This window comes from Petaurus breviceps, unplaced genomic scaffold (genome assembly GCF_028583685.1).
Source record: "Petaurus breviceps papuanus isolate PSGF00001 unplaced genomic scaffold, PetGlider_PUasm1.0 90769, whole genome shotgun sequence".
Classification (NCBI taxonomy): Eukaryota; Metazoa; Chordata; class Mammalia; order Diprotodontia; family Petauridae; genus Petaurus; species Petaurus breviceps.
In genome coordinates, this window is record NW_027187341.1 from 905567 (window position 1) to 925836 (window position 20270).

Genomic DNA, 20270 nt, shown 5'->3' on the forward strand with positions numbered 1-20270 from the left:
CCTCCTCTCCATAGAGAAGTGGGGGATGATAGGAGTAGAATTTTGCATATGCTCTCAGTCATAGTTGCAGTTATTTTGTGGGTTATGTTTAACTGTTTTTCTTTATTACAAAAGAGGATTTAATGGGGGAGAGGAAGGTATATCAGGAAATGATTGAACTACTTATAAAAAGGCATGAATTTTTTTAAAATTACTATTGTGCTCATAAGTTAATAAGTATTTGAGTTTCTTCTCTCAGAACAGTCAACATTGATAGAGTGTTCAGTGTGTGTAGAGTATTGTATTAAATAGGTATTTTCAACAGAAATAAAGAACTTGGTCTTCAACAATTCAACAAAATTTATTCAGCATTTTCTGTGAATAAGTCACCTTAAGAGGGACTGGTATCTGTCCTCAAGGACAAATAACTATAACATGAATTAGAATATGACGAATGCATAGGAAAGTTCCAAACAAAGTCTTCGAAGTCCTGGAAAGGATCAGGGGAGATTTCATCACCTTCCTGGTTTATGAGTTTGTGGAGTTTAAGGGAAATTTTTTAATAGGCAGAGCTTTAAAGATAATGCATTTCAGAAAGAAAGGGTGACATGAACAAAGGGCACAGAAGGAAGAAAGAGAGTGTGGGTCAAGTATAGAGAATGGTGAATAAAGTATAGAGGATGAAGTCAGAGTAAAGAGGAAATTGAAGGGAATAATAAAAAACTAAAAAGTCAAACTGAGAAGACAGTGAAGAAACATGAATGTTATTTCAGGAACTTGGATTTTATTAGGGTAGGCAACAGGGAGCCATGGAAGGCTCTTGAGCAGGAAAGGGACATGATCAAAAGTAAAGAGATTACTATGGAAGTGCTTTAAATGGCAAGTGGAGATGAGGAATACAATTTAAAATTAATTCAATAATCCAAGCACCAGGTAATGAGGGCCTAAACTAGGGTGATATCAATGGGGAAAAAAAGGGAGGATTAATTGGGAGAGATATTAAAGATACTACAGAGGCAGACGTGATATGAACTGTTAATTGATTGAGTCTATAAGAGAAAGTGAAAGTTCAATCCACTCTGAGTCTATGACTCTAGGTGATTGATGATGGTACCATTAATATTAAATGGAGAAATTAGGGAGAGAGGGAGATTGGAATAGAAAAACAGAGAATTGGATTGATAAATGCTAATCTTGAAGTTCTGATGGCATATCCAGAATATTCAGCAAATGGTTGGAGATGACGGTTCTATGAGGTCAGAGACCATGTTTTATTTATCTGTTTAGTTCCCCCATTGCCAAGCACAATCTGTCAAACATAGTAAGTGCTTCATACATTTTGGCTGAATTAATTAAAAGAGAACAGGAAAAAGGACAGAAGTTTGTGGGACACCTATATTATCTGCCTCCCAAGGACATATTTGGTGCAGCTTTATAAATCCCTGAATTGTTTGGGAGCAACAAGATGGCACAGTGGGTAGAATGCCAGGCATGGAGTCAAGAAGACCTGAATTCAAATCTGATGGTGGATATTTGTTAGCTTTGTGATCCTGGCACAGTTATTTAATCTCCGTTTGCCTCATTTTCCTCACTTGTAAAATGGAAATAATAATAATACCTACATACCAGGGTTTTGTGAGGATCAAATAAAATCATAATTACAAAACACTTAGTACAGTGCCTGACACATAGTAAATGCTATATAAACTCTAGCTATCATTATCTACATAATCATTATTATTAGACCAGTGCCAATCAACATAGAATATCTTCACATAAAGGTAGCTAGTTGGCACAATATATAGAGTGCTGGCCTAGAATCAGGAAGATCTGAGACCATATCTACCTTCTGATCACTTCTGATCTGCTCTCTTCTGGACACCTATTTCAGCCTTTCTGAGAGGGGTTACTGCTAGAGAGGAGCTCTGTCTGGTTTCGCAGGTAGAAGGGTATTCTTAGAGGACCAGCTGAACCAAGACATTCTCCTTAGGTGTCTGATGTGGCTTAACAGATATCACAAGATTTGTGTGTCTCCTGGGTCAGACCTTTCAGGACCAGCACAAAGGAAATAGTTTCCATTTTTGTATTCTTCAGAAAAAAACAAGTCCCTCCAGTTTTTACTAGTTTGCATGTGTCTGTAGGTAGAGGGAAGATAATGGGAAACAGGTTGGGAAGAAGTGCCAAATAAAGCAAAGTATATGAGTCTTGTCGTTCTAAGCCCCTCTCTGTCTCGGATCTCAAAGGAAAACACTTAGGCAAGAACACAGAAACCTCTCATAAAAATCAAAACAAATCCAATAACAATAAGATTCATAAAATACTACAGCATCATATAGCTTGCCATGTTGAATTCTTTAATAATCACATAGCACCCAAAGGGTGGGAAAACAAAAGCCACAGATAGTCGTAGCTTTTCCCTTTACTGACTTTCCAAAGATGTATCTGGGACAAGCTCTCTCTCATAGCTAATCTTCATGGGTTCAAAGGTAACAATTGATCCTATTGTTAACAGTTACTTGGGTCCTAAAAGATAGACCTATGCTGCAAGTCCATCCCACTCTCTCTCTCTCTCTCTCTCTCTCTCTCTCTCTCTCTCCACTCTCTCCCCCCTTTCAGCTGAGATCATACCTCACTTTCTGCTAAAGAGTTCATTTACTCTTGTGTATTCTTTGACATAATCTAATCTATAGAATTTCTCTGATTTTTGCATGTTGTTATGCTTGGATAAATAAGTTTAATACACCATTTACTATTGGTGATGGTATATTAATCTGTGACTATCCAGTAGCCCTCAATCTTGCCTATCCCTTACTGCCAGCAAGGCTGCTGCTAGTGCAGGCACAACTTTCTTCCTACTCTCCATAAAGATGGGACAAATCTCCAGGTCTATATATTTAGACAGCCCACACCTACATATAATACACTACTATTTTTTTTTTGCTTTTTTGGAAGGGGGAAGGCAGAGAAATTGGGGTTAACTGACTTGCCCAAGGTCACACGGCTAGTAAGTGTTAAGTGTCTAAGGCTGGATTTGAACTCAGGTCTTCCTGACTTCAGGGCTGGTTCTCTCTTCATTGTGCCACCTAGCTGCCCCTCGCTACTCTTATATTCACAGACAATAATAATCAGTCTTAGGTGTTGAGAAAGAGTATTGAATCTAGAACTTCAGGTCCTGGACCTAAATCCCACTTCTGCTACAATACTAAGTGACTCTCATCAAAGTCATTAAGCCTCTCTGTACCTCAGTCCCCTAAACTGTAAAATGAGAAGGCTTGACTAGATGACTTCTAGGATGCCTTGTAGTTCTAGATCTATACTATAATCCCCTCTACTTAGATGTTTCAACTAAATGTCCTCCCCGTCACAAAATTAGTTTGTTTGGCCTAAAGTTCTTTTATTTTTTACCTTTTTTGTTATCTTGTCCCTACTGTTACTCCAATTTTTATGAATGCCAGTAAATATTAGCTTTTTATATACATTCCATATATAAAGATCAGAAAAAGAGGACTGGAAATGAAACCATGAATTTCCAATATGTACAACTTGTTTTAAAAAATACATGACAGGGGCAGCTAGGTGGGTGGCACACAATAGAGCACTGGCCCTGGAGTCAGGAGGACCTGAGTTCAAATCTGGTCTAAGACACTTACCACACTTACTAGCCATGTGACCTTGGGCAAGTCACTTAACCCTAGTTGTCTTGCCTCCCCCCCCCAAAAAAAACATTTAAAAATTTTTTTAAAAATAAATAACATCCAGCACATAAACCCTATCATTTTCCTGCTTGTTTATGTTTCTCTCTGCACCTCTTTTTGCTCTGTTCTATGCATTTTTTTCAATGTTTCATTAATGGTTCTACCATTCTATCCTTCAGAAGTTCTGCTGGATTCCATACAGCATATGACCTTTGAAGAAAAACCTGCTGAGCTCTACAAAAGGGGCCAGCAGTCCTCTCCTGTGCTCATACACTTCACAGTGACCTCATTCTCCTCCTATAGTATCAGTCATAAAGAAGAGAGATCAGCCTTTGTAATAACAATGAAACTCCAGATTCAGAGAGGCAGTCCGAAGTTTAATATAAGGAAGAATATTAATAGAGTAGTCTTAAAAAGAATTGGGCTGTCTCATTAATAGTGAGTTCCTGGAGTGGCTAGGTGGCACAGTGAATACAGCACTGACCCTGGAGTCAGGAGGACCTGAGTTCAAGTCCAGCCTCAGACATTTAGCACTTACTAGCCATGTGACCTTGAGCAAGTCACTTAACCCCAATTGCCCAGCCTTCCCCCCTCCAAAATGCAAAAAAAAAAAAAATAGTGAGCTCCCTGTCACTAGAACTTTACAAGCAGACTAGCTGGTTACTTGGGCATGATGTATAGGAGATTCATGCATCAGGTACAGGATGGTATAGATGACATCAAAGGTCCCTTCCAATGCAAAAATTCAGTGAATATAATTTCCATTTATCCTATCTCTTTAGTCCTTTTTAATTGTGTCCTACTCTTCACAACCCCTTTATTAGAGGATTTTCATGGCAAAGATACTGGAGTGACTTGCCATTTCCTTCTCCAGCTCATTTTACAGATGAGGAAACTGAGGCAAACATAATTAAGTGATTTGCCTAGGGTTAAACACTGTGTCTGAGGCCAGATTTGAACTCATATCTTCCTGACTTCAGGCCTGGTACTCTGTTCACTGAGCCACCTAACTTCCTTCATTTATCCAATACTCAAGGCTAGAGTACAGATAGGAAAAAGAAAAGCCACACAGATGCCCAAATACCTTCCTTCCCTTAGAAATGGCCTCTAGCAAGTTTAGATAATATTCAAAGTAAGCTAACTCTTATATTAGGCAAATAACAGTGGGACATGATTGACATATTTGCCAGGTGTGTGCTCCAAAATGCTGTGACCATGGTGTTCTAATTAGTTTTAAAACAACACTAACAGCAAGATTTAATGAATAGCAATAGCTTGAGGTCAGAGATGATGAATTGGTGAGTTTAAATTCCCCATTCCACTGCTACTCCCTAACCCTATCTTACAGTGGTTTATTTTCACTTATAATTGAAATGAAGTAAATGTAAAGGGGTTTTTTTCTTCTATTGCCCATAACCATTAATCTAAAAAGCAACATAACCTTCAGCACCTCTATCACCTTTTTTTCTTTAATATGCTTGGTCAGTTTATTCCTGAATGTGCTTAGATGAATGGGTATGTATCTATTACCACCAAACAGAACCTTAACTATCAATTTCTGAACCTTGGGAAAATGGAGGATGGGGAGGTGGCAGGAAGGAGAGGAGGTGGGGAAAAAAGGAAATGAGGCATTAGTTGGGCTGAATTATATCTACTAGAGGGGAGAGGCATCACAAAATTCCTTAACTAGTAAATTCCTTAACTAGTAAAGGAAGAGAAAGTATGCTCCGGGATAAAGACAACCACCATAGAGGAAGGGTTCGCAGTGAAGACATGGATCACTATTGGTGCCCTCTAAGGTCCTTGCCATAGGGTAATCCAATTTGCCTTACCTTATGACAAAAAAATACATCTGTACCAGAGTGATCTGAGCCTGTTCTTCAGAACCTATCTTAAAGTTGCTTTTGGAGGGGCAAAACCAAAATGGCAGAGAAAAGCCAAGAAGTTGCCTAAGCCATCCCAGTTTCCCTCAGAAACAATTTTAAATCAAGCCTCCAAACAGATCCTAGCATGACAGAACCTCCAAAAAGATGGAGGGAAACAATTTCCCAGCTTAAGATAACTTAGAAAGATTTCAGGAAAAATCTGTTTCACTTGGGTAAAAGGGGAGCATAGTCCAGCACAGACAGTGTCCAGGCAAGCCAGTGGGAGGCTCTTGGCCACAGCAAAGATCAGAAACTAAGGTCCCTGGATCCTAAGTGGCACAGCATGTCAGTTGTGAGGCCTCCAGCCTGAATGCAGAAAGAAAACTGCAAGCTCCAGTACCCCACAGCACAATAGGCACAACTAGTCTGGGCCACCCCAGCACAGTGGTAAAGCTACCAGCACCTGAGGTCCCAGTACAGAAAGTCAGTAACCAGGCCAATGGCCCCCAGTACAAGAAGTTTAGGAGAGTGCCCCCTGTTTGCCAGGAGCAGAAAACATTTTTAAAAAATAAGCAAAAAGTCAAAAAGAGCCCTGACAATAAAAAGCGACTATGGCAACAGGGAAGAAAAACTGGGAAAAGAAATGAGAGTTATACAAAAAAGAGTCAACAGCTCAGAAAAAGAAGCACAAAAATGGACTGAAGAAATTAATTCCTTAAAAAATACAATTGGCCAAATTGGGGGGGGGGGGCAGAATCTACTGAAGAAAACAATTCTTTAAAAAGTAGAATGGAAATGGAAAAGGAGGTAGAAAAGCTAGCTCAAGAAAATGATTCCTTAAAAATTAGAAATGGGGCACACTCGATGGAGAATGGGCAGGCGTGGCAGCAAGTTGATCAACCAACCACTAGGGACATTCCCAGGCCTATCACCGAAGGGCTAGGATCTGTCAGAGCTGGGTAAGAGACAAATGCAGGGCCCATGGCAGTGGCAGCAGCTACTCCTGGGACTATCAAATCACAGCATAGAAATTTAAAAAGCACCTATCTGAACTTCCAGGGATCAGGATGGCAGAGTGAACCCCAGCTGCTCCAATTCCCCCCCACCCACCCCCGACTCTGAAAACACAGAAATTATTGCCCCAGAGCAAAATTTTAAAATAGTGAAGGCTTGGGAATCCTAGAGGAAGGGAGTGGTTAAGCTCCTGCCTCAAAATGGGTAAAAGACAGATTGCAAAGACAAAGACTCTAGAATCCATTATTGCAAGCATGATGAAACAAATTCAGAAGGAGAAAGCATTGACTCCACACCCACAGCTGAAGCCTCAACAGGGAATAATATGAACTGATCTCAATCCCAGAAAGTGTTCTTAGAAAAGCTCAAGAAGGACTTGGAAAATCAAATTGGAGAGGTAGAAGATAAAATGACTAATTCTTTTAAAATCAAAATTACAAAAATGGAAAAACTTTTCAATGAAGAAAGCAGCTCCTTAAAAAGAAAAATGTGTGAACTAAAAATGAAATCTGAACGTATGGAAAAGGAGCTTCAAAAACTAACCAAGGAAAATAATTTGCTAAAAATTAGAATCAACCAAATTGAAGCTAATGACTCTATGAGGCACCAAGAATCAGTCAAACAAAACATCAAGTATGAAAAACTAGAAAAACAGGTAAAATATCTCAGTGGAAAAATAAATGACCTGGAAAACAGATCCAGGAGAGATAATCTAAGAATTATTGGTCTACCAGAAAATCATGATGAAAAAAGAGCCTGAACAACATATTCCAAGAGCTCGTCAAGAAAAACTGTCCTGAGATCTTAGAACCAGAGGGTAACATAGAAATTGAGAGAATCCACTGGAGACGTCTTGAAAGAGATCCCAAATTGAAAACTCCACGAAATGTTGTAGCCAAATTCCAGAACTATCAGGTAAAAGAGAAAATACTGCAAGCAACCAGAAAGAAACAATTTAAATATTGTGGAACTACAGTGAGAATTGCACAGGATCTGGCAGCTTCTACATTGAAAGATCAGAGGAACTGGAATATCATATTTCACAAGACAAAAAAGCTCAGTTTACAACCAAGGATCAGCTATCCAGCGAAACTGATCATTATCTTTCCAGCAAGGAGATGGCCATTCAATGACATAAGGGACTTCCAGACCTTCCTGATGTAAAAGCCAGAGCTCAATGGAAAATTCATTCTCCAATTATAAGACCCAAGAGAGATATAGAAAGATAAATAGGGAAAACACACACACTCACTACTTGTGATTTAATAAGAGCAAACTGTTTACATCCCTATATGGGAAGCTGATAGCTGTTAATATTGAGAATTACATACTTATCATGACATTTAAAAAGGATATAGATCAATAGAGGGTGTGGGTATAAATTAAACAAGATGATGATAAAAAAAAACCTTATTAAGGGGTGCAAAGGGACCACAATGGAAGAAGAGGAAAGAACGAAGCAGAAAAGGGTAAATTATGCCACACAAATAGGCATAAAAACATATTATAGTAGAGGGAAAAAAGGGAGGGAGAGGAACATTATATGATCTTCATCCTCATTGGTCCTGGTGTAAGGAGGGAATAACATAATCGGTTAAGTATAGGACCCTAACGAGAAGAGACATAAAAGCTATCATAATAGGGAGAAAGAGGGGAGGGAGAGGAGCACTGCATGAAATCTATTCTCGTCAATCTTGGTTCAAGGAAGAAATAATATACTGCGTTAAGCACAAAAATATATTGTACCTCACTGGCAGCAGGAGGGGGGGAAGGGCTAAGAAAAGTGGGGCAGAAGGGAGGGAAGAGGTAGTAAGGGGAAAGGGTAGGAAAAGGGAGGGGGGCTGATAAAGAGAGAATACTGAGGGAGGCAGTGGTCAAAAGGAGAACTAAGGAGGAGAAGAGAGAAGGGGAAAAATAAAAACATAAACAGGAGAAGGAATAGGATGGAGGGAAAGACAGAGAGTAATCATAACTGTGAATGTGAATAGGATGAACTCTCTCATAAAACAGAGGTAGATAGCAGAATGGATTGAAAACCATAATCCTACAATATGCTGTTTACAAGAAACACATTTGAAACAGGGGGATACACACAGGGTAAAGGTAAAAGGCTGGAGTAAAATATATTATGCTTCAGTGTAATGGGAATGTAAATTTTTAAGATCTTCCCTGCCCCTAGGCTAAAGTGTACCTGGAGCCTGGGGTGGGATGCTTGTTTTTCAGTAGATACTTTTTGATTGGCCAGTGGGTCCAGAAGGTTGTTACATTCTCTGAGCCAGGAGAAGGCTATATAAACACTGATTTGAAGCTTTGTTTTGGGGCTCACTTTGAGAAGTGTTCTGTGATTTGATCAGATGAGACTCTGGGAAGCCATTGTTGAGAGCCCCCCAGCTTTGAAAAACCCAGATGTTGATTTGGTATGGATGTAATGGTTGGACAGTTTGGAAACCTGTGTACTTGATCTGTTTCTCTGTCTTGATAATTCTGCCTGTATACTCTGAAGTTCAGGGTGCTGACCTTTTTCCCCTGAACTAGGTAAACGATATATGTTTGACTGATAAAAGTAAGCTTGTTGACCGATTTTGAGTTGCATTCCTTTATCAAAGCAGATCCAAGAACCTGTGCTGGCAGCCACCCTGGGGATGCTGGGGTGCTTGCTGCTACATTCAGCCAAAGTAAAAAACGCTGGGGTAGCAATCTTTATATCAGACAAAGCAAAAGAAAAATAGATCTAATTAAGAGATAAGGAAGGAAAATATACCCTGCTAAAAGGCACCATCAAGAATGAAGCAATATCATTACTAAACATTTATGCATCAAGCAGTATAGCATCCAAATTCCTAGAGGAGAAGTTAAGGAAGTTAGAGGAAGAAATAGATAGCAAAACTATACTAGTGGGAGACCTCAATCTCCCTCTCTCTGAACTTGATAAATCTAACCTCAAAATAAACAAGAAAGAAGTTAAGGGTAGATATGGTAGACCTCTGGGGAAAACTGAATGGGAATATCTCTACAAACTATTTGGGAAAATAGGTTAATAAGGAGTCCTACCAAACTCTTTTTATGACACAAATATGGTATTGCTACCTAAATCAGGAAGAGACAAAAAGGAAAAAGAAAATTATAGACTAATTTCCCTCGTGAATATATATGCAAAAAATTTAAGTAAAATGTTAGCAAAAAAGACTACAGCAACTTATTGTGAGAATAATACACTTTGATCAGGTAGGATTGATTCCAAAAATGCAAGGATAGTTCAATATCAGGAAAACCATCAATATAATTGATCATATCAATAATAAAACTAGCAGAAACCATATGATTATCTCAATAGATGCAGAAAAGGTTTTTGACAAAATACAACATCCATTCCTATTAAAAACACTAGAAAGTATAGGAATAAATGGAGTCTTCCTTAAAATAATAGGTAGCACCTATTTAAAGCCATCAGCAAGTATTATATGTAATGGGGATACACTAGAAGCATTTCCAATAAGATCAGGGGTGAAACAAGGATGTCCACTATCACCCCTCTTATTCAGTCTGGTACTAGAAATGTTAGCAGTAGCAGCTAGAAAATAAAAAGAAATTGAAGGAATCAAAGAAGAAATTAAACAAAGAAGAGATTAAACTATCACTCTTTGCAGATGATATGTTGATATACTTAGAGAATCCTAGAGAATCAAGCAAAAAACTACTTGAGACAAATAAACTTGACAAAGTTGTAGGATATAAAATAAACCCACATAAATCCTCAGCATTCCTATATATATTTCTAACAAAATCCAGCAGCAAGAGATAGAAAGAGAAATCCCATTTAAAGTTACTGTAGACAATATAAAATATTTGGGAATCTAACTGCCAAAACAAACTTAGGACCTATATGAACACAGCTACAAAACACTTTTCACACAAATAAAGTCAGATCTAACTAATTGGAAAAAAAACATCTGTTGCTCATGGCTGGGTTGCACTAATATAATAAAAATGACAATTTTACCTAAATTAAATTACATATTTAGTGCCATACAAATCAATCTACCAAAAATTACTTTATGGAGCTAGAAAAGATAGTAGCAAAATTCATTTGAAAGAACAAAAGATCCAGAATATCAAGGGAATTAATTAAAATAAATGCTAGGGAAGGTGGTCTAGCCAAATCAGATTTTAATCTGTATTATAAATCAGCAGTCATCAAAACTACTTGGTAATGGCTGAGGAATAGAGTAGTTGATCAATCGAATAGATTGGGTACATCAGACTCAGCAGTCAATGACTATAGTAATTTACTGTTTGATAAACCCAAAGACCCCAGTTTGGGGGATAAGAACTCACTTTTTGACAAAAACTGCTGGGAAAGGGGGCAGCTAGGTGGCGCAGTGAATAGAGCACAGGACCTGGAGTCAAGAGGACCCAAGTTCAAATCTGACCTTAGACACTTAACACAAAAACTAGCCATGTGACCTTGGGCAAGTCACTTAACCCCAACTGCCCTCCAAAAAGCAAAAAAAAAAAAGTAGTATTTCGGGGTGGCCAGGTAGCACAGTGACTAAGAGAAGCGGCTCCAGTGTCGGGATGACCTGGGGATCAAATCTGGGCTCAGATACTTAGCACCACACCCAGAAATAATTGGCCGTGTAACCTTGAGCAAGTTACTTAACCCTGATTGCTTAAAAAAAAAACTGCTGGGAAAACTGGAATATAGTATGGCAGAAAATGGGCATAGACAATTATCTAACACCATATGCCAAAATCAAGTTGAAATGGGTGCACGATCTAGGTATAAAGGCTGATGCTATAAGCAATCTGGGAAAGCAAGGAATAGTGTACCTGTCAGATTTATGGAGAAGAGGAGACTTTATGACCAAAGAAGAGTTAGAGAGCATTACAAAATGCAAAATGGATAATTTTTATTACATTAAATTGAAAAGTTTTTGTGCAAACAAAGCCAATGTAACCAAGATTAAGAGGGAAGTGGAAAATTGGGAAAGAATTTTTACAACCAGTGTTTCTGATCAAGGCCTCATTTCTAAAATATACAGAGAACTGAGTCAAATCTATAAGAACACAAGCCATTTTCTAATTGATAAATGGTCAAAGGATACAAACAGGCAGTTTTCAGAGAAAGAAATTAAAGATATCTATAAGCATATGAAAAAATGCTCTAAATCACTAGTGATTAGAGAAATCCAAATCAAAACAACTCTGAGATACCACATCTCACCTGTCAGATTGACTAAGATAACAAAACAGGAAAATGATAAATGCTGGAGAGGATGTGGAAAAATTATAACATTTATGCATTGTTGGTGGAATTGTGAACTAACTCAACCATTCTGGAGAGCAATTTGGAGTTATGCCCAAAGGACTATAAATAATTGCATACCTTTTGACCCAGTAATACCACTTCTAAGGTTGTATCCCAAAGAGATCAAAAGTGGAAGGAAGACCTGTATGTACAAAAATATTTATAGCAGCTCTTTTTGTGGTGGCAAAGAATTAGAAATTAAGGGGATGCCCATCAATTGGGGAATGGATAAATAAACTGTGGTATATAAATATAATGGAATATTATTGGCCTATAAGAAATGAGGGGCAGACATACTTCATATTTACATGGGGAGACTTATACAAACTGATGCTGAGTGAGAAGAGCAGAACCAGGAAAAATCTATACACAATTACAGGCACAACGTATGTGTCATGACCAACTTTGATAGACTGGACTCTTCTCAGCAATGCAAGGTTATAAGACAACTCCAAAAGACTCATGATGGAAAAAAAGATGCCTACATTCAGAGAAAGAACTAGAAAGAACTAAAGAGAACAGAGTTTGAAAGCAAATTGAAGCAAACTACCTGCTCTCTCTTTTTCTTGTTTGGTTTTGTTTCCTCTTTCCCCTTGTGCATTCCATCAATTATAATCCTTCTTTACAACCTGACAAATGTCTAATGTGAAAGTATTTGCAGATCCTATACTTGATTGCATGCCGCCATGGGGGGAAAAGGGAAGGAGGGGGAGAAAATTTGAAACTCAAAGGAATGTAGAACTGAATCTTGTAAACAGAGAAAAAAATTATAGAACAATTTCCCTAATGAATATAGAAGCAAAAATTTTAAATAAAATTTAAAAAAGATTAATACACTATGACCAGGTGGGATTTATACCAAGAATATAGGGCTGCTATTAGGAAAACTATCAGCATTATTGACCATATCAATAACAAAATTAACAAAACCATATGGTTATCTTAATAGATGCAGAAAAAGCTTTTGATAAAGTATAACATCCATTCCTTTTAAAAACACTAGAAAGTGTAGGAATCATTGGAGTTTTCTTAAAATGATATGTAGCATCTACCTAAAACCATCAACAAGCATTATATGTAATGGCCCTAAGCTGGAAGCATTTCCAATAAGATCAGGGGTGAAACAACGATGTCCATTATCACCATTGTTATTCAATATTGTACTAGAAATGTCAGTTATAGCAATAAGAGAAGTAAAAGAAATTGAAGGAATTAAGATAGTCAACGAAGAAACAAAGCTATAACTCTTCGTGATGATTTGATAGTGTAGGTAGAGAATCCCAGAGAATCAACTAAAAAACTATTTGATATCATTAACAACTTTAGCACAGTTGCAGGATATAAAATAAACCCACATAAATCATTGGCATTTCTGTATATTCCTAGCAAAGACCAGGAGCAAGAGATAGAAATAGAAATTTCATTTAAAGTAATTGTACACAATATAAAATATTTGGGAGTCTACCTGCCAAGACAAACTCATGAACTATATGAACACAATTACAAAATACTTTTCACACAAATAAAGTTAGATCTAAATAATTGGACAAATGTCAGTTGCTCATGGGTAGGCAGAGCTAACATAATAAAAATGACAATTCTAACTAAATTAATTTACTTATTCAGTGCCATACCAATCAAATTACCAAAAATTATTTTATAGGGCTAGAAAAAATAACAAAATTCATCTGGAAGAACAAAAGTTCCAGAATATCAAAGGAATTAATAAAAAAAATGCAAGGGAAGGTGGCCTAGCCATACCATGTCTAAAACTGTGTTATCAAGCAGCAATCATCAAAACTACTTGATATTAACTAAGAAATAAAGTAGTGGGACTGTGGAACAGGTCAGGTACATAAGACAGAGTAGTCAATGACTATTTTCATTTTTTTTTCTTTCTCTTGGTTTTTCCATTTCATTCTGATTCTTTTTTCACAACATGACTTATGTGGAAATATATTTAAAATTATTGTACATATATGTATACCCTACATCAGATTGCTTTCTGTCTTGGGGAGGGAGGAGAGAAGGGAGAGAGGAAAAAAAATTTGGAACTCAAAATCAAATAACATTAACACTGAAAACTATCTTTACATGTAACTGGAAAAAAATTAAATATTATTAAATAGGTGGAAAAGTTGCCTTTGAGAAACTACTTAGTAAATGTACTGCATCATTTTCAAGAAATTATTTAGAAAATTAGTACAATATTTTTATCCATTGATATATGCAAGATATATACACATATATGTATGCATGTGTGTGCATATATATGTATACATATACATATATATGCACACACACATAGATAGGAGTGTACTAGTAAATATTTAATAGCTAACTTCCTGAGGGTGGGGAGAAATGTGCATACAACACTTTTTTAAGTTTAATCTGTAATTTTTATCATTTTCTCCATTACTTTGTTACATCTAGACAAAGAGAACAATAAACCAAATCTTGAGACTCACAGTGAAAATTTAATAGTCAGCTTTCCCAAGTCAGTTAGTACTGGCTTCAGCACACTCTTGGTTTAGCAGTACAAAGAATATGCACCTTAAGAGGATTTATTCTGTATATTGGACTATTTCGATTTTAGGAAATCCTAAAGAGTAAAGCACTACAGCAATGAGATGAATAATTAAGAAGTAGGAAAGGCAAAGACTTCATGTTTCCATCCCCAGGAACAGAATGCATTCTTTTCAGAGCACTCCTACTTCAAGTCAATGAAGAAAGGATCCCATCTTGCATCCCTATTTCTCACTCCTTTTCTCTTAAAAAGTGGAATCACAGCCAAAACAGGACTTGAAAGTCCAGAGAAAAATTTCAGAGAACTTTCACTGGCATTTTTTGAAAGATTATTAAGACAGCTTCTTTTTCTGCCTTTGACCCTAATTCCTTCACTGACATTTCCAAGAGAATTCATGATTGGCCAGAGCTAATGAACCAATTTGAACTCTTTCAAGTGGCCAGGAAACTGGAGGAAATACACTAAGAACTTATTATTGCTGAAACACTTTCTGAATAGCCAGGTAGAAAGATGGATTACAGTCTTCCAAAGTTATACCCAATCTGGTCTGTGTTGAATAGGAAATGTCTGCCTTGTCTATGTTTATACATATAAGTATTATGTTCCTGTAGATGTATGTGTACATACATATTTATACTTTATACATGTGCACACATATGTATTACTTAAATAGACTGATATAGATGCATATATCCTTATACATACAGAACTGTTTCTCTGTTTGTATATACATTTTAGTCATCTATAAGCATATTTAAGATGTAATTATGATATAAATTCATATATGTTTATATACATATAACTGCCTCCATATACACATATATGCATACAAATATTTAGCATGCACGTGTGAAGATGAAATTATATTTATACATATGTACAACTGCAATGTGTACTATACAGTATACATATGTGCATGGATAGGTATACATATATCTCAATATGCATAGGTAGAAATAAATTTGTGTGTGTGTGTGTGTGTGTCTAAGAAAGAGAAGCTAGGTAGTTTCCAATCATGAAGAAAGTGGGGTAACTCCTGGCATGGTGAACAGCAAAATCACTAACCTGTCTAAAAGCAGATTAAAAGCTAAAATCGTTGAACCTTTCCTCCATGTCATGCAACAGCTAACACATCGAGGAAGAAATGGAAAGTTTATAGGAACCTCTCACTGCTCCATACAGCACACATCACTAACTCGTCTCAGCAGTACTTTCTACCTAATCACTTGAATTATACGTGTGTCCTTCCAAAGTACTTGACTATCAGAGATTCCAACAATGATGAAAAAAATCTACATGTGAACTTTAACTTTTTGTGAATCAAATTTAGCTATGATTTGGCTACGTGTAATTAAGTGCACCAAGATGGTGGAGGGTGGGGGGTGGGGGAAGCACATTAACAGAAATGACAACATGCTGTGCATGGTAACTTGGTTCAATTTAACTTGTAAGTAAAGCATGACTAGGCTGAGCACATCAATTAAAAACCGATCTAAAATCACAGGGGCCTCTCTCGATGAACTTCAACTCCATTTGAAAAAGGTGATTTGCTAAAAGGCCAGAAAGGCGCTTGGCTCCCATCTGCAGACTCTACTCTCTGAACAGAAAGTTTCCAGTCAGGAGACTCAGCAATGGCTTGCACCAAACATAATCTTTACAAGGAAGCGTGATGTGATTCGAAGTGGAACTGTGTGGGCAATGGATACAGTTATTTGATGTTGCAAATGGAAAGTACACCCAGACAAATTACCACATTCTGAGGATGTATTTTTCACTTGTGAGGCAAATCCAACATGTGCCGATCTCTCCATTCTCTGGGTAACTCTCTTTGGGGGCCTCTGAGCAGCCACTCGGCAGCCCAGACTGCCACACACAAATATAACATTCTGGAACCGGCAGAAGTGTAACCCCATAAGGTAGCTGCAGTCTAAACCAGGAAATCTGCTTCTTCTCTCTGTATTTACATTCTTGCTCCCTGGGCTGGACTAGCATGGCATACTGTTCTTGTTCTCATCAGGCTCCCAGGAAAATAGTCATTTTATAATCTCGATCTGGCATATTTCATTATGGCATCAACACTGCACCCAGCCAACCCAGTCCAACAGACCGTACGTAACTCCAGCAAGAAGATGCTATTGTTCCACACCCCAAGATGCTACTCTGATTGTGGGGCCCTCATTTTCCCCGTGAGAACTCTGCCAAATACAATTCAGAAACGAATCATTTAAACTAGGCTACTTCAGTGAAGCAATTTAGAATTCCTGATACACTGAAAACCTTCACAATAGATAGATGGTACTTTACACATAAACTCTAATTATGCTAATTACCATGCAAGGGGAAAATAAGTTTGGTTTTATAAATGCCTAATAAGAAAGAACCTCCATTCAAGCATTAGAAAAGGCTACATTAGGCAATGGTTTAACAGGAAATGCTGTTTATCAGTGTGATCTTTTATGGTCTTGGGCCTTGCCATTGGTAACAGTTTTCTTTCCTGGCCCAAAACACTTAAAGAAACTACTATACTTTTAATCGTAAAAGGAGATTGGGAGGGAAAAGAAGCACCATTAGACAAATTGAATGCAATGACAAATATAGACCAGCATTGTAACTTTCTGACAAGTAAAGTGACTATTCTTTACTTTACTACCTAATTCATAGGGAGGGTGTAGGGAAGGCCTATTGCAGACTTAAAATACTATGTGATAGGGGTGTTATTGTCAATATAAATATTCAGGGAACTTAAGGAATACTGTGTCTACTGAGTAGGTTTGGTCTACCATTGGATGATGAGGATGAAGTTTAAGGCTGCTTTTGGAGTAGGGAGGAAAGAAAATATATTGTCTGCAGATATACCTGTAGGAAACTGAGACACAGTGAAGCAGAGTGTAAAAAAAAGTGTGTTGCATTCAAAGTCAAGAGTTGAGATTAACACCCCCATAGACATTTACTATTTATGTGATTTCTCTGAGCCTTTTTCCCTCACCTGTAAAATGGAGACATTGATACTTGCATAATTTAGCTCACAATGTTGTTGTGAGAAAAACTTTGTAAACTTTTTAACACATTATATTAATGTGAGACCTTTTCTAAAGTTGTTCATTTAAAAAAAAGTATATATCAGCCCCTGCTGAGCAGTTTTAGCATGATATCTTTAATGAGCAGGCATTTTAAAAATAAGCCACATTGATTGTGATCCAGAAGTAACAACCATCTTTGCTCTGGCAAACAGCACCCTTTTTATATTAATTACACATTAAAATTAAGGAGTTCCCTCTAGTAATAAGTGAGAAATGGACGGTTAGGAAAATGGAAGAAAATGGAATGGGTTTCCCACCATCTGTACAGCCTTCTCATTCCACCACCCCCACAAGAATAAGAAAAGGAGAACAGATAATAGGAAAGGAGTGTGGTTTGTGAGCAAGTTCACTTTAGAGTTGAAGTGGAATTCTAAAATGAATCTAACTTGTGGCTGAGGGTCCCCAAAGACTTGGGGCTGGCACAGACTATGTACCATCCAAGGAGTTTGATACAAAAAAATATGAAAAAGAGGGAAAAGGTATCTTCTTTTGTTTCACTGTCAATTATGAGAACCTGAATTAATTCAGGAAAATCTATGAAGAATTCACTGTCCTCCAGATGAAAACACCTATACTTTAATATTCAGTGACTTTAATGCAATGATGTCCTTAGGAAAAGATGGACAAAAAAAAGTTAGAAAATCAGACTAAGGACTAAGAAACCAAAGATACTCAAGGCTTGTAGACAATACCAAAGCCTCACACCCATGTATGCTTTAGTTATTTTGTCTATGAAATCCCAATACTAACTAATGTTAAGTTTGCAGTCTATTAAAACACATTTTTAACAGAATTTTGTCTAGCCATGACTCCCACAGCTTTTAGTACATTGATTTTTAACCCAAATTTAAGACTTTACATTTATCCTCAATCAATTTTATTTTATTAGAATTAGTTCTAATTAATTGTCAAGAACTTTTTGATGTCCTGTCCTGCAAATATGATACTCACAACCCCTTTAACTTTTTCAAAGTCATTGATAGAAATGCTAAACAGGTACAATGTCAGGCACAGATCACTGTGTCTCCTCTAGAGACTTCATCCCAAGCTGACATGAAGCTTTTAATGACCTTTGAGTCACATTTTAACCAGTTTTGAAGCCACCTTATTATACTATCACCTTGCTCTCATACCTCCATGTTTTCCATAAGAATAGCAAAGTGGACTTTATAAAATGCGTGGCTAAAATCTAATAAACTATATCTATAGGACTCCCATGTTTTACCAATCTATTAACCCTGATTTTTAAAGGAAGGAAATTCAATTCATAAGGAATGACCGCTTCTTGATGAAACCATACTAGCTCTTTGTGATCAACATCTCCTTTTCTAAATGTTCACAAGCCATCAAAAGTGATTCTATGTTCCAGAATTTTGCCAGAAAATGAAGTCAAGCTCATTGGCCCATAATTTTTAGGCTTGATTCTTTTCTGTTTTGAAAATAATGAACACATTTTGTCCACCTCCAATTACACAATACTTCTCCCACTTTCCAGTCTTTCAAGGATCACTGTTAGTGAATCAGAAATGATATTGTCTAATACTTTGAGTATACTTGAATAGAACTTGTGAGGGCCAAGTGATTTAAATTCCTTAAGGTCAGGAAAGTGCTCTCTTACTATGAATGAATGAATGTGCAGATGAGTGAATAAATGAAAGAAAAAGCATTTGTTCAGTGCTTACTATGTATAAAGTACAAAGCTGAGGCTACAAATAGAAAAGCAAGAGTCTAATCTCAAGGATGTAGTATTCTAACAGAGGAATAAACTGTATATAGGTTTCATCAGCTAAATCAGATGAAAAGACTCCATGGCCCTTAGGTCCTCAAGGGAGGGAGCCTAAAGTACCCGGTCCCACTCCCTCTTTATATCAGTCATTTGTCGGGGTCTTTTTATCTTTGCCTTACCATATGTTGCATGGCAGACATGCCACTCTTATCACTTCAATGAGTAAATAGGGATCAACTAGAGTCTTCCTGATAAGGTGGCAACCCATAGCATCTTATCATCTGCTGTGTTTGCCATCTTCTCTTTTGCTAAACCTTCCAGATCGCCAGTCCTTTTCATTGTCAACCTTGCATCTAAACTTGTCCGCGTAAGTTGTGTCGCCCAAATCAAATTTGAGATCCTTGGGAGCTGAGAGCGTCCAACTTTTTTGTTTGCTTCCCCAGAGATTAGAATAGTTCTTGGTACATAGTAAGTGCTTAAAAAACATTTTCATTCATTTTTTCATGGGTTCAAGATAAGATAAATCCATTCTTACTAACCATTGCTAGGTGTTCATCTTGTCCAGAATTCTCTCATTCAATATTCTCAGACATGTTCCGGAAATTAAGATTCTACTCTCAAGCATCATCTTCTTGACCAGATATTTACTTTTTACATCTGCCTTTTTCTTCTGCATCCCTTGTCTTCTTCAGATAACAGAGATAGGAAAAACACCGAGGATTTATAGTTTATTGCCCAAGACTATATAATCTCTGATTTAGGGTCCTTTGAGCAATATAATGTGTGCCCACCCATGTGAATCACCAGAAGTGGGTAGTTTTCATCCAGTTTGACAAATCTTGTATATGTGATGCAAGAAGACACCAATCATATCTTAGATACAAGATACAGTATAATCTGATATACTTTGAGACACTACAACTTGGATTCTAATTCTCCCTCAAATACCTAGCTGTATGATTCTGGGCAAGTCACTTAATGCCCGCCTCAATTTCCTTAACTGTAAAATGGAAATTATAATAGCACCTACCTCCCAGGGTTATTTTAATGATCAAATGAATAACCTATGAAAAATG